Raw genomic sequence first — 15396 nt, forward strand, 5'->3', positions numbered from 1 at the left:
TCTTTTGTCTGTAAACTGGGGATAGTGATGCCTGTCCTGGCTTTCTTAGAGGGCTCTCAGAAAAGTGCTCCGAAGATGGTGAAGGATTGTGCAGAAGTCTGGTCATCTGTTTCTTGTTTATAAATGATAACTCAGAGTATATCAACCATCTCATTTACAAGCTTTAGTTATTTTTTCTGTGTTATACTTGTCCACAATTGCGACTCATCTTCCCACATTTCTTACTCTTCAGCCTTTTGAAGATCCACCTGAAGATTTATTCCTGTTGACTTGGTATTCTACCCTCTGTCATTTACATAGATGGACTATCATTGATCTATTGAGATTTACAACTACCTCTAGCAATCTCAGCTAACATTTATTGAGTGCTTACTATGTGCCAGGCATTTTGCTTAACACTGTATACAGATTATCATATTTAAAACTCACAAACAGCCACGAAGTGGGTGCTTCTATTATCTCCTTTTTACAGATGAGGAAACTGAGTTACAGCATGGTTACAGTCAGGCAGCTAGTGAAGTTGTGTAGTCAGTATCTGAACTCAGCGAATGAGGTTTTGTGGCAAACAGTTTGGGGACTCTAAGGAAGCAGCAGCTGGGACACAAGCTGGGGAGTGCAAGTGGCTTATCAGTGGAGGGGTGACACCTGTGAAAGGTGAAGAGGAGGAAGCAGGACTGGGCAGAAGAAGCCTCAAACTGCAGTGTACATCTGACCATCTCAGTCAACCTAACAGGGAGCTCAGAGCAAAGGCTGTCCATTAGAGGAGCTTGAGCTGGGCAGAAATGGCCAGACTCTGTGTCACTCAAATCACTCAAACACTGCAGTGGAGTTCAGAGGGGCTATAGCTAGAGGCCGTCTATTAACTGCACTCTTGCACCTGAATAGCAAGTTCTTTCTTGAGGGACATCCAAGCAGTGCAAAGCCATAGTGTTACCAGAAAGGGATCCTGATCCAGACTCTAAGAGAGTGTGAGTCCATACGGTAAAGTGAACGCAAGTTTATTAAGAAAGTAAAGGAATAGGCTGGGTGTGGTGGCTCACGCCCGTAATCCCAGCACTTTGGGAGGCTGAGGCAGGTGGATCATTTGACCCTGTTATTTGTGTTCTAGATGACTTCATCTCTCAGGCCATAGTTGGTTGGTTCGGGGATGGGTACCTGACCTAGGTCTCCCTGCAATTTCTTGGGATTTCTGGATTTGAGACTGAGATTTGGGTTTAGTCTGTTGCTGATGGTGGAGAAGATTTAACACAACAATCCTGAGAGTTGTCAGCAACCATTTTTTCTGCCTCTGAAGAAAGTCCATGGCCAGAGCATTAGGATGATAAGAGGGAGTTGACCAACATGGGAGTCCCTTCTCCAGTCGCTCCTTTGGCTCAAGTTCACCTTCCTGCCCTGGTCAAGGTTGTGCTGTAATGTTCCAGCATTCCCATCAGTTCAATATGGGTTTCTGTCACACTATCAACTAAAGAAGATCTTAACTAAGACACTCCACCTGTTATGTTACAAATCCTATTTTAGAGAATAAGGGTCGGACAGAGTATGTAGCTTGGCTAATGCCACAGAGAAGTGAGTGGCAGAGATGAGGTTTGAGTCCAGGCCCAGGACACTCCAAAAGCCATGCTCCTTGTGGCCTTCCCCAAAAGAACTCAATGTCGTTGGCCAACCTGTAACCTCACCAGATGCACAGTTCCCAGGCTGGTGATGAGGGTGCTGAAGAGAAGCAGTCTTGGTGCTGACCCTACTCAGTGGCCGTGTCATCTGCACTCGTCTCTTTTGGTCAAGCCCATCCAGCCTCTGGAGTGAAGCCTCACCTCAGTGGTCCCCCCAGACCTCTTCTTTTCAGAGCCCCTTTGTTTTCAGCCCTGGCTGGGCCCTGGGCTTCTAGATGCCCATCCCAAGGGTCACCGCCCTCTCTATTCCAAGGCCTCAACCTGGGATGCAGCACCCTCCTGCCCCTTTCCCATGGGCTTACTGGCTTTGAACTTCTCCCTCTTCCCACAGGGCACTTCTTGTGCATGGTGTGTCTCCTAGGCCTCGTTCTGTCCCCTCCTTCTGCCATCCTTGCCCCACCGCTAGGCCTTTCTCCTTCCTCTTCTTCCTTAGCCTCAGGGGTGCTTCCAATAATTCTAGGGGCCACCCATGGCCCAGAGCCTTCCAGGCCCCTCTACTCCACCCCACTTCTTGACCTAGGTTTACCTCTTCCCATTCCCCAGCGTGCTGGGCTCAGACAAGGCCCAGCCTCGATGACTCCCAGATGCCCCTGCTACACCCAAGTTCCCTGCCAGCAGCTGATCAGGGGCAAACAAGACTTAGAAAGGCTGGGCTTGGTGGCTCACGCCTGTAATTCCAGCACTTTGGGAGGCCAACACTTGAGGTCAGGAGTTCGAGACCAGCCTGACTAACATGGTGAAGCCTCGTCTCTACTAAAAATACAAAAATTAGCCAGACATGGTAGCAGGCACTTGTAATCCCAGCTACTTGGGAGGCTGAGGGAGGAGAATCGCTTGAACCTGGGAGGCAGAGGTTGCAATGAGTTGTGATCACGCCACTGCACTCCAGCCTGGGTGGGGGGGAAAAAAAAAAAAAAGACTTAGACAAATCACCAAGAATCTGAAAAATGCCTTGTTAGGAAAACCTCAACCCAGCATACATTTATTATTATTATTATACAAGTAATACATGTTCATGGTGAAAAATAAGAAAATACTGATAAATAGAAAAACATTAAAATCATCCAGAGATAGCTGCCATTAATATTTTGGTTTACCTGTTGTTTGGCAGCTTTCTAAGCATGTAAGTACTTGTATTCCTAAAAATGGGGAGCCAGGCACAGTGGCTCACCCCTGTAATTCCAGCTACACAGGAGGCTGAGGCAAGAGGATCACTTGAGCCCAGGAGTTTGAGACAAGCCTGGGCAACATAATGAAACCTTGTCTCTATTGTTTTAAAAGTGATCCTTCTGTATACTGTTCTGTAAACTTTCTTCCTCCCTGAATACATTGTAATATACCCCAAATGTCTTCTACCCCTCTTTGATACACATTTACTAAATGTCTGGATGTTCCCTGACTCAAGCTCAAGTCCTTTCCACTTAAGGCTGACAGAACCCACCTATAGAACCACCCATTGCTCTCAATGCCTTGCCAAACCCTGGCACTAGGATGGGTCCGTGGGGGGATCATGCCAGGGCCTCTGCCTCATTGCACTCAGTGACTGGCCAGGGACAGAGCACAGAAGCCTGTGGGTGGCAAAGGGCAAGACTGGGAGGTGGGGTGCAAATGGCCGTGTTCTGGGGGGACTTGGGGTGGGAGAGAAGATGGGAAGGCTGGTAGGGTGGAGGTGAAGGGCCAGGGCCAAGGTCTCAGGAAAGAGGCATCCGGGAAGACTGCCCAGAACACTGTTATGAGCCTGAAGACAGGTGGGCATTACTTGGCAAGGTGTTAGAGGGAGGAAGAGAGGGCTCCCGAGGAAGGCCTGTAACGTGAACAAAGGTGGAGAAAGGGCTCCCTTAACCTCTTCAGTTCTCAGTTTTTCCTTCCGTAAAATGGGAATCTCTTTTGAAAACCTGCTCTGCAGTGAGACTGAGAGGACCCAGGGACGTGATGGCGACGAAGCATGCAGACAGGCCCCGGCGCACTGTGGGTGCTGGGTCTTTCAGCCTTTCCTTCTCCCCAATCTCCTCCAGGCCAAGATCACCCACAAGGGCCGGGCGCGGTGGCTCACGCTTGTAATCCCAGCACTTTGGGAGGCCAAGGCGGGTGGATCACCTGAGGTCAGGAATTTGAGACCAGCCTGGCCAATATGGTGAAACCCCTTTTTTACTAAAAATACAAAAAATTAGCCGGATGTGGTGGCGCATGCCTGTAGTCCCAGCTACTCGGGAGGCTGATTCTCCTCCTCAGGAGGAGAATCACTTGAACCCAGGAGTCAGAAGTTGCAGTGAGCCGAGATCAAGCCATTGCACTCCGGCCTGGGTGACAGAGCAAAACTCAGTCTCCAAAAATAGAAAGATCACCCACAAGGCAGCGTGGTGTAGTGGTTAATGACTCTGGCCCTTAAATTACACAGTCCTGGGCTCAATTCCCCCATTTACCACCTGCTAGCCTGTGACTTGGCAACTTAGCTTTCACCATGCCTCAGTTTCCCCTTTTTAATATGGGCCATGCAGGGAAAACTTCCTAGAGGAGGCAGCAGTGGGGCTGGACTACGAAGCTAGAATGATCACTGACCTGCAACAGTGAGGCCCCAGCTTCTTTGCCTGTGACCATCTCCTCCCAATGCTTTTCCACCAAATCTCAGGCTTAGGACACCCCTCTGGAAAAATCCCATCCTGCCCACCATCTCCTCATGTTTTCTTTTTCTTTTCTTTTCTTTCTTTCTTCCTTTCTTCCTTTTTTTTTTTTTTTTTTTTTTTTTTGAGGTTTTGCTCTTGTCGTCCTGGTTAGAGTCCAGTGATGCACTCTCGGCTCACTGCAACCTCCACCTCCTGGGTTCAAGTGATTCTCCTACCTCAGCCTCCAAGTAGCTGGGATTACAGGCACAGCGCCACCAGGCCCAGTTAATTTTTGTATTTTTAGTAGAGACAAGGCTTCACCATGCTGGCCAGGCTGGTCTCGAATTTCTGACCTCAGGTGATCTGCCCGCCTCGGCCTCCCAAACTGTTGGGATTACAGGCGTGAGCCACCGCACCTGGCCATTCTCATGTTTTCTTTTAGCCATCTTGGGAAGAAGGTGGGAAGAAGGTCACCCACTCTCACACGGCCACAGCCCAATTTTCTCTTGAAAATCACTACTAGGATCATCATTTGTCATAGTCCAAGGGTCGGGGACAGAGTCTGGGGGAAGAATTTGATGAAGGTGGGCAGGAAACCCCCCCTCCCCCGTCGAGCCCTGCTGGAGGGAAGGACTGTGGTAGGCACAGAGGCGAGGAGGCCAACCGAATGCAGAAACCCAGCCAGGGAAAGGTTTAGCCCCACAATCCAATTCCACTTAATATCCCATAATAGAATGCTGTCAACATGAGTTTCCTGTTCAAGTGGATTTGTTAGGAAGGCTGGGGAGGTCAGAGGTGTATTCCGGCCCTCCTGGTGTGGGGGCTCCAGTAGGGTGTGTGTGGTGGGGGTTACTCGGGCAAAAGGGCCCCCTCCTCACCCTCTCCCCTCAGCAAGCCAAACAGGCTCTCAGGAAGGGGTCTGTCCCACTTGTCTGTACCAAGGCCTCATGAGTTTGTGATGGCTCACAGAGGGTCCTGGAGCCTCCTGAGGGAGCGTGCATCTCCTCTGAGAAGCGTCCAGCCACTAAGGCAGAGAGCAGGATATTCATGTGAGGGGATCCAGACCTTGAGCAGAAGGTGGGGAGGGGTTCCCAGTTCGGGGGAAGGTACACAGGAGGAGCCACAGGGCCAAACTTGAGGCAACCTTGGGGGGCAAGGGGCCGCTTAGGGAGAACCCTGAAGATCTGGGGTGGTGGCCTCAGCCCCCATGAGTGACAACCCAGTGGGTGACCCCATGTAGTTACTCAAACTGGCTGCTGCCTGCTCCTTCTGCCCCGTGGCTGGCCCATTGCTAGGCATCCTTCCTCCCAGGGACAGAGGCCCGACTTCCCTAGGGTCCTTCAGTGGCTGAGCTGACTAAGAATCCTTTCGGGGGAGACTCCTGTGAGAGCTTGTGATTGAGCGGTCCCCGTGGATCAGACACAGTGCTGGGCCTTCCATATGCTGCTGCCTCATCAAATTCCATGGAGCCAGGCCAGGGAGCAGCAGTGGGGGTCAAAGCTGGGGAGAAGGGCTGTGTGAGGACAGGAGCCGTTATTATCCTAATTTTCCCCAAGTAATAGGGGCTCAGGGAGTTTAAGAAACAAAACTAGGACCAGGCGTGGTGGCTCACACCTCTAGCCTCTAATCTCAGCACTCTGGGAGGCCGAGGCCAGTGGATCACTTGAGCCCAGGAGTTTGAGACTAGCCTGAGCAACACAGCAAGATCCCATCTCTACCAAAAAAAAAAAAAAAAAATAGGCATGGTGGTGCACACCTATAGTCCCTGCTACTCAGGAGGTTGAGGAAGGAAGATCACTTAAGCCCAGGAGTTAGAGGCTGCATTGAGCTACGATTGAGTCACTGCACTCCAGCCTGGGCAACAGAGTGAGGCTCTGTCTCTAAAAAATATATTTTAAATAAATAAATAGAAACAAATCAAGACCTCACATAGTAGGGGAGGGCACTGGGACAAGCATGAAGTTCTGTCGGACCCCAAAACCGGTGCAGGGGAGATGGGGAGATGAATGAAGACTCAGTGAGAGCCTTCAGAAACCCAGCCTGCGCCTGGGCTTGGAGAGCGGGTGTTGGGTGCAGCTCCCTGTAAGTATCCAGGAGGGTGTGGGGCAGAAGTTGCAAAGATGAGGTCAGGCCTTGGCTCCTCTGAGGACTGCGGGTGGGTGAGACCAGGGGAGGGGGGAATGGGCCTGGGGCCGAGGAGGGCAGGGCTGGGCCTCCAGCTCTTTTGTGAGCCGCTTTAATTCGTGTAAATGAGGGTTTTTAATTTGTTATTCTGGGTTTTATTTCTATTACCATCTCATTTGCCTGTAAACCCTATTCTGCTCCTGCCTGGACCGAATTCCATTTGATGCATTAGGACTAATTCTCCTCCCAAAGGGTTAGATGTTTTCTCCCCACACAAAAGTCGCTTATTTTGGATAAAGAGACGATTAGATTTATCTTTAATATTTTAATGGCAGCTGGGATTAGTGGGCAAACAGCCCCGACTGGGGTTGTTGGCGGCGGATTAGGTTTTGATCAACTCTCAGATGGGGAGCCCCCACCCCCACCCCACTCCACTTTCTGTTTTCCACAAAGTGCTTTTTATTATTTTTTGTTGAAAAAAAATTCCCTTGTCTTTTGGAGCATCATAAATTCCATTTGCTGTTTTCTATTAAATCAAGTTGATTAAATTCGTTGTGACTCTTTGCACATAGATCTTTTTAATTTTAACGTCTCCAGCATAAAATCTTTAATGGTGCAATTTGAAATTGCTGCAATATACAGTACAGGCCCTGATAAAACAGATGGAAATGAGGTTCTGCCAGGGCTGGGGGAGGTCCTGTCAGAAGGGGGTAGAGTTGGGAGACGGCACGGACCTCCAGGTGAAGGCAGGGGAGTGACTCTTCCTGAGGTCCAGAGAACCCCACGTTCTCCATTCAGCTATTTTCTAGCTTCAGGGCTTTGGCTAGGAACATTGGCCAATGCTATCGAGGGCTTGCTATGTGCCTGGCACTGTACATGCATCGTCAGTCATCCTTACAAGGAGTTTCAGAGAGCGGTCACTTGCTCAAGGTCACACAGCAAGTCTGTGGCGGTGGTTGAGTCCAGATTGTCTTTGCCAATAGAGCCTCATTTCCCCTTTCATCAGTGGAATGGGGGTGATCACTTCCACCCTGGGTCACAGGTGCTTGGAAAGATTGGATGAGGTCCACGAACTGCTTTGGGAACAGTACAGAGCTGTGCTCTCCTGGGGGGATGGAGGAGTGGGGCTGACCCATTTCAGCCTCAGAGGCTCTGCTATCACTGGGTAGAGCTGCCTTTTGAGACCCTGGGAACCTTCACTAACTCCAGGGTCTCGGCTCCCCCCACCCCTCAGCTCTCCAGCTCTCCGGCCTCCGGCCTCAGGCTTTTTCTCCCTGTCTCTAATCCTGACCTCATCAAGTCCTGAGAAGAGGGTTGATCCACAGGAGCAAATCCCTCATTCAGAGGGGCAAAATCAGCTTAATTTGCAGCAATTTGAAGCAGGTCTTTGCCAGGATTTGAATATCAAATTATCTCACAGCCTGGGCTGGTCTGGGAGGCCTCCCCCAGCTGCAATATGGACCGATGTGCTCAGGCTTCACAAGGGAGATTGTCCTGGCAGTGACAGAGGCTGAGGCTGGGGAGATAGGAGTGTCAGAGGGTAGTGGGCAAGGTGGGGGTCACCAGTCAGCCCCCACTCCCAGAGGGCACTGCAGCAGTGACTGAGGGACAGATGGAGTTTGGGGTCAAAACCTCCTGTTCATGAGACTCACCGGGGGCTCTTGTCAAATGTGCAGATTCCCAGGCCCTTCCACAAACATAAGAAATCAAGATTTTCTTGACTAAGAAAGCTTAGAAAAATCTGGTGTAGCTCAGTTAGCCAATCAACAAACACTTGCGGTGCACAATCTGTACTGCCTCTCATTTTGAGAGAATTAGCCTCCTCTGGTGTCCACCCCATTCATTCCCAGCCTCTGGTACTGTGGACAATATTTCCTTGGCTGTCTGCTCCATGATGGCCCCTGAGGCCTGAGTCAGTGGCCGCAGAGAGCTCTTCAGCCTTCCCTTCCTGGTCTGCATGCCCATCTCCTCTGGCCAACCGGGCCTTTCATTCCTTTTGTGCAAGCTCAGGCCTAGCCGACACCCTCTTATGTCAGTCACACAGGCCTCGCTGCCCAGACCTGAGCCCCGGGGCTCAGACCCCTCTCATGGGCATGTCATGAACTGTGAGTCTCTTCAGGAAGGCCTAAGGTTGGTGAAACATTCTGGTCTCGCCACAGTGTGGTGTCCCTGTGGCCCCTGCAGTGTAAAAGCAGCAGCCAGGGATGTTGGGATGGCTTTGTGCAGGCCCACTGTCCAGCCAGCACCATCAACAGAGATGAGAGGCTCTCTGTGTGACAAGCATTATAAGAACCACAAGTGCTTCCATTTAATTCTCACAAAAATCCTATGGAGTAGGTACTATTATTATATACACCACTGTATAGATGAGGAAACTGAGGCACAGAGAAATTAGTAACATGCCTCACCCAGGTCATACAGCAATAAGAGGTGGACCTGGGATTCATACCCAGGCAGTCTGACTCCAAACTGATCCTCTTAACCACTTTGCTCTATTTCCATCTATCCACTTTTACCTAAAATTTTGTCCCTCTCTATATTCTCCATGGCAATGACTTGCCTTATTTTTAAAGGCATAATCACAGTGTGTTTGGGGAGCAAAGAAAGGAGCGCATAACCTACACCAGGGCAATCACAGAGGCTTTTTGCAGAGGCTTTTTGGAGGTGGTGTCTTTATTTGTTCGATGATGTGGCAGAGCAACCACTGTGTGCCTAGCACTGGTGATACAGAGATGAAAAAGCCATGGAGCTCACAAACGGGGGCCTGAACACCCCATCGGCAGTGCTCAGTGCACTGATGGAGAAAACACAGGGCATCGTAGAAACACTGGGGACACCCCAAAGCCCAGGAGATCAGGGCAGGTTTCCTGGAGGAGGGTCACTAGTCCCCTTCACTAGATCTAGTCATTAACCTGAGGTTCAGATGGCCCAGAGGTCCCACTGGGCACATTCACCCTTCTTTGTCTCAGCCAGTCCATCCTCCATGGACCTTCTGGGCCAACCAAGCTTGCGACCCTCTCTGACCACCTATCTATCCTAGACAGGCAGACCCCCTCAGGGGAGGCCTGTGTTCCCCCCTGCTAGGTGTTCTTAGAGGGGGGGCCTGAGCAGGAATGAGATTCCTGAACCCCAGATCCTATGCCTAGCAGGGTCTGGTGTAAGTCATTGGCTGCCTTGGGAAAGCCCAGTGGTTTGATTCGAGGGTGACTAGAATTTAGAGCAAAAAGGGAGCCCAGAAGCCACCCAAACCTGTTTTGAAGGAAGCCACAGGAGATGCCCATGCCCCACACAGCTCAAAGGTGCTGCAAATTCCAGGCTCTCAGTGCCCTATCTTCTCTCTGGGGTGGTCTAGCCCCACCTGGCTCTGCCCCAATCTTTGTCCCCGTGTCTGCCTTGCCTGATGGTGGCCAGGGGGGCCTTTCCGGAATAACGATGGTATTGGCTCAGATTAAGGGCAACTAGCTGGCTCTTGGCTTTTCATTTTTATATAACAACTAATCTCCTTCTAATCAGCCATTATTAAATTATATTCCATTTTTAATTCATTCACAGATCACCGTTGGGACAGCTGGATGGATAATTGGAGAGAGATAATTTATGTAAATGAGGAGCAGCAGAAGGTGGGGGAGAGGGAGGCCCAGGGCACCAAACGGAGCCCCCTCTGTGTCCAGGCTGGGGAGGGGGCAGTGGCCTGGCTCCTCCTGGAAACGGGCGCCTGGGGATGCTGGGAGGATTGGGGGCTGCCACGGGATCTCAGGGCTCCTGACTGGTGGTTCCTGGTGTGGCCCCTCAGCATCACCTTGAACACTTCTGGCAAATGGAGAGCTCACTACTTTGGGGGCAGGGTGGCTCTCAGACATCAGCTCCCCCTTTTAGAAGCAGATCCTGAGAGGCAGAATGCCCCAGAAAACTCTGGAGTCAGAGCTGTTTTTGATTCCAACTCCACCACTGTGTGCCATTTCCTAACCTTAGTTCCCACAGCTGCAAAACGCAGGTAATGACAGTACCTACCTCATAGGGTGCTGTGAAGCTTAAGTGCCTGGCGCCTAAGGAAGAGATCAAGACAAGTACATGGCGGCTCTTATCACCCTTATAGGATGGTGTGTATCTTTCAGAATCTTCCTCTCTAACATCTGCCTTCTGGCCATGGAGCTTCCTTCTGGTAACACACAAAAGAAATCCACTTCCTTTGCATATCTGAAGACAGCTCTGTAGCACTGACAATAACACTCCGGAGGTTTGTGTCTCATTGGGTCCTCAGTGTCTCACAGTGTCTCATTGCATCCTTGGAACGATTATAGAAAGTGGGGGTGACTGTGTACATTTTACAGATGAATATACTGTAGACCCAAGCTCTCTCCTGCCAATTCCTTCAACAAAAACGATAACAAGCCCCAGAAGCCTGCTTAGAAAGGAACACGAGGCTCAGAAATCCTGGATCCCAGCCGGAGGCTATCTTGGGAAGGTGCCTTGGGGACTGGCAGGCAGGGTCAGGGATGGCAGGGAAGGTGGGTGAGAGAGGTTGGACCTCCACCCTTCTTGGCTGTCCCTTTGGGGCCCCAAGAATCAGGTACGGATGGGCATTCGTGGGCACAGGTGGTCTGACAGAGCTTGAGGGGCAAGGTCTGCCTGTGCCTGGGGCTGGCATGGGCTGGCAGGAGGCCCTTGGACCATTCCCAGAGGGAGACAGGGGATTAAGGGGGGTTAGGGAGGTGGTCCCAGAGGGTCCATGCAGAGTAATGGGATTAGCTCTTGGGCAGTGAGTGAAAGTTATTATCGTGTGGGGCCTCTGGCCTCCCACCCAAGGCTGCAGCTGTCACCCATCCTGGGAGGCACCAACAGCCCCCTCCACCCCACCTTGGGGCAGGCTGGCACCTCTTCTTCCCACAGGCTTTTCTGCTGTGGTCATCTGCCTAGGGGCTGGCCGCCTAGCTTTAGCCTCCTGTCGGTCCTTGACAGACTGGGCCACCCACGCAGTATGCTCTAGACATGCTCTGTGCCTCAGTTTCCCCTTGAACAGAAGGCTACAGGAAGGCGCTTGAGATCCTCTGAGGCATGGGGGTCTGGAGCCAGGCCCCCTGGGTTTCTGGCTCTGCCACGCATTAGCTGTGTGACCCTAGGTACATCTGTCAGCCTCTCTGTGTCCTAACTGGTAAAATGGGGGCAGTAGCAGAGCAGCATTAGGGTTTTCATAGCGGAGGGCTGGGTAGGGGGCATGGCGTCGGCCTATTGGTGCTGGGCACCTCCTAGAGGTCGGGGCCGCGGAGGGCTGCAGGCCTAGGGCCTAATGACAAGAGGGGACCAGTCTTGTCGGAGCCTCGCAGCCCCTGCGAGGCGGGTGAAAGGCAGAGCCCGAGCGAAGCCGCAAGCGGGAGCCTTCGGGGCCGCTCCCGGCTCCCTCTAGCGGTGGCCGCGCGGGTGGCGCGGCGCGGGCGCGATCCCCTCGGGGTGGGAGGAGACCAGAGAGGCAGGTGGCGGATGCCGGTCTGGGAATCTGGGCCAGTTCGCCTTCCTCCAAGGCATCAGAGGGGAGGGATTTCAAGGGTCCTCAAAGGCTCCCCTTCTTAAGCAATGCATAGCACCCATCCTAGGAGCGTCTGTCCGTTAGCTTGTATGTCTGTCCAAATGGAAGTGCCTCCCTGGGCCAGGTGCGGTGGCTCACGCCTGTAATCTCAGCACTTTGGGAGGCCAAGGCGGGCAGATCACTTGAGGTCAGGAGTTGGAGACCAGCCTGGCCAACATGGTGAAACCCCGTCTCTACTAAAAAACAAAAAATTAGCCAGGCGTGGTGGCGCATGCCTGTAATCCCAGGTACTCGAGAGGCTGAGGAAGGAGAATCGCTTGAATCCGGGAGGCAGAGGTTGCAATGAGCTGAGGTAGCACCACTGCATTCCAGCCTGGGTGACAGAGTGAGACTCAACTATAAATAAATAAATAAATGAATAAATAAAGGGCCTCCTTGGAGGCACAACACATCAGGGACATCTCGCCCACCGCATACTCATCCCAAGCCCAGCAGAGCAGGGAGGGCGGCGGAGCATTTGCCCACTGTACACGGCTAATGCCAGCCCGTCCACGTGATCAAGTGATACCTGGAAGAACCTGACAAGGCAGCTCCAGACTACGGACAAGTCAACCCCTTTTCTAGCCTGTTTCCTCATGGTGAATTGACAGGGTGGGACTAGGTCAGTAGTTTCACCTTTTCACTCGGAAGAGCCTCATCACCCCGTTTTTTAGAGACAGGGTCTTGCTTTGTCGCCCAGGCTGGAGTACAGTGGTGCCTCCACGGCTCACTGCAGCCTCGACCTCCTGGGCTCAAGTGATCCTCCTGCCTTGGCCTCCCAAAGTGCTGGGATTACAGGCGTGAGCCACCGCACCCAGCCCAGGGAGGCACTTCCATTCGGACAGGCATACAAGCTAACGGACAGACGCTCCTAGATGTGAGACACTGCGCCCGGCCAACTTTTACGTAATTTTAAAGAGAAGAAAAAAGTTCATGTTTATGCAGTGGAATACTGTGCTGCTATTCCACATTCAGTCTCCAAGACAGTATTTTTTTTTTTTTTTTTAGATGGAGTTTTGCTTTTGTTGCCAGGCTGGAGTGCAATGGCGCGATCTCGGCTCACTGCAACCTCCACCTCCCGGGTTCAAGCTATTCTCCTGCCTTAGCGTCCCAAGTAGCTAGAATTACAGGCATGTGCCACCACGCCAGGCTAATTTTGTATTTTTAGTAGAGATGGGGTTTCTCCACGTTAGGCTGGTCTCGAACTCCTGACCTCAGGTAATCTGCCCGCCTTGGCCTCCTAAAGTGCTGGGATTACAGGCATGAGCCACTGCGCCCGGCCAACAGTATTATTTTTAAAAAAGGAAGATGGACAGTATGTTTTATTCCACTTGTGAAAATGAAATATGTATATACATATAAATATTTTTTAATTTCTGGAAAAGTATATGAAAAACTGGTTACTGGTTGGTTGTGGGAAATGGAATAAGATGGCTAGAGGGCAGGGGAGTGAGGGAAGCCTATGTTCCTCTACACCCTTATTTTAGTTAAAAAAAATTGTGTGTATATGTATTATCTATTTTGATAAATAAATAATTCATTAAACACAACAGTATATACAGGTGTAATATATTCACGGAATCTCTTACCACTCCTGTCAGCACACAGTAGGCACTTAATAAGTGCTAGCTCCTTTTTGTTCTTTGTCTCTCCAGAGCATGCATTAATGATCTGTGTTCACCTGCCCATCACCCCTTTACACTGAGCTTAAAAGGTACAATGTTTGCTAAATGACCGAGACCAAGGAGGGGGAAGATGTTTCCAAGCTTTCATGGCGGCGAGGCTGAGGGTCTCTGTTGCCACAGGAGACAGGGAAAGGTCTTCCTGTGCCAGGGCTGAAGTAGTGGGTACAGATTATAAGGGGTGGCTAGGGTGGGGTGAGGGGACAGATCTGGCATAGGAGTGGTGGCATTTGACAGTCAGTGGGAGCACGGAGCTGTCTAGGTGGTCCCCGGCCTCACCCTGCCCTGTGCCGAGGAGAGTGGGAACACTGTTCAGCCTCCCAGGACCATGGCTGGGGGCATGAACTCAGTGACCAGGGCCTGCCTGGAGACCCCCCTTGCTTTAGGCCCTGCAGCCCCAAGACCCAAGGGGCCCTCTTCTTCTTGTCTCTAATTAGAGAACTGTGGTCTTCTCATCTGGTGAGCTCCATATGGCACCAAGGGCACTTTGTGAGTGGAGCTCTGATCCCTGGAAGGTGCTGGGCGATGGGGAGGGAGAGGAAGTGGTAGCCAGATAGCCCAGCATCCAGCAACCGTGCGTCTTAGCAGCCCATTCACATTTTCACATTTTTCTTTTTTCTTTCCGTTTTTTTTTGTTTTTTTTTTAAACAGTCTCACTCTGTTGCCCAGGCTGGAGTGCAGTGGCGTGATCTCAGCTCACTGCAACCTCTGTTTCCCAGGTTCAAGCGATTCTCCTGCCTCAGCGTCCTGCGTAGCTGGGATTACAGGCACCCACCCCCACACCTGGCTAATTTTTGTACTTTTAGTAGAAACGGGGTTTCTCCATGTTGGCTAGGCTGGTCTCGAACTCCTGATCTCAGGTGATCCACTCGCCTTGGCCTCCCAAAGTGCTGGGATTACAGCCCTGAGCCACCACGCCTGGCCAGCCCACTCACATTTTTCAGGGGTGCACTACAGGCTTGAGGCGCGGGGGCTCAGAATTTGGGGATACAAAAAAGCTTCAGCAGTTGTTAGGTGAGGTGGCCCTGGGTCTTAAACCACCCACGTCCACTGTCACCACTAGTAAAGACATTGAACATTTACCATGCGGCAGGTGCTCCACAAGCATGATCCTACTGAACCCTCACAAAGACCCAGAACAGTGTTTAGAACAAAAAAAATTTTCTTCCCAGGGATGGAAACTGTGGCTCAAAAACATTAAGTCTCTTCCTGGGGTCACAGAACTCACAAGTGGCCAGGCCAGCATTGGAAGCCAGCTTTGCCTGCCCACACAGGCCTGGACGCCCAGCCATAACCTGGCGTCCCCTCTGCCCAGCTCCCACCTTGGCTCTCAGTAAATGCCAGGAGCTGGTCACCACACCTTGAAGCCCCGCCCTTATCCGTGGCCTCCAGTTCCTACCACCCCACTGCCCCAAAGCTGTCTCACCTGCCTCTAGGCTCTGCACCTCCCTCCCAGTCCACTCAGCTTTCCAGGAGGTCCCCAAGTAACCCAGTGTCTGGGCACAGTGGTGGGCAGAGGGCCCCAGGGCCTCTCAGCTGGGCCCATGGCTGAGCGCTGTGGGGAGGCGGGCGCAGTGCACAGAGCTGATCCTAACCAAGTTTGCCAGCCCAGCTTTTCTCATGGCTCTCACACAATGGTCTGCTTTGTGCCCACCTGCCGATAATGCTTAATTAGGCGAGGAGGTGATTAATTTGAGGTAATTGACAGCTAATTAGAGGCCCACAGGCTCATTAACTTGACATCTTGTCTTCGT

This window comes from Hylobates moloch, unplaced genomic scaffold (genome assembly GCF_009828535.3).
Source record: "Hylobates moloch isolate HMO894 unplaced genomic scaffold, HMol_V3 SCAFFOLD_16, whole genome shotgun sequence".
NCBI classification, from domain to species: Eukaryota; Metazoa; Chordata; class Mammalia; order Primates; family Hylobatidae; genus Hylobates; species Hylobates moloch.